This window comes from Haplochromis burtoni, unplaced genomic scaffold (assembly GCF_018398535.1).
Source record: "Haplochromis burtoni strain Fernald_Lab_line unplaced genomic scaffold, NCSU_Asbu1 Contig_239, whole genome shotgun sequence".
Classification (NCBI taxonomy): domain Eukaryota; kingdom Metazoa; phylum Chordata; class Actinopteri; order Cichliformes; family Cichlidae; genus Haplochromis; species Haplochromis burtoni.
In genome coordinates, this window is record NW_024582600.1 from 694,831 (window position 1) to 695,566 (window position 736).

The window sequence follows — 736 nt, forward strand, 5'->3', positions numbered from 1 at the left end:
AGAACATTCCACTTGTCGTTCAATAAGGACCTGGGCTGTGAACCATACCTATATTTCCGTGAATAAGAGGGAAAATTGCTAGATGACGACAGTACAAAGCTTCAATGCACTTCGCACACCAGTTGGTGGCATAACAGTGGAATTTTCCTCTTAAAGGGACTCACATCTACTTACTGCATAATTTTGGTAGACGCACCTTTCTACAGTGAGAAAAGTAACCTTTCGTTTCCCAGTGTTTGTGCGCTCTGCTTTCAGACCTTATCCACCTGTGGATAAGTGCATTCACGTTTTTTTCTTAGCTAACTGTATCCCTAAGATCTCATCAAAACAAGTAACTTGGCACATGCATAACCTTATTTTTGGGCAAAGTCACCAAACATTTTAATAGCATTTTAACTTAAATTTGATCTGTAATTCTTCAGACTGTTTTATGTCTCTGTGACCATCAACACGAAAGTTATATTTCATTCCCCATTCTTTCAGGTAGAGGATTCAAAATGAATAACCAGAGTGATTTTGTTTTATTTTGCTTACATAATCTGTTGATGAAGCTGTTCTTTCATTTTAACAGAACTGAAAATGCTGTTTATTTGAGTAAGTGAGATCTATGACATGTTATTTTATGCAGATTACATTGTGTTCTCACAAAAAACAGTGTAAGAAGTCCCACCTCTTAATTATTTTTTTCTTTTGCACACATTTATACTCGTTTCAAAATCCATAGCATTTTTATACA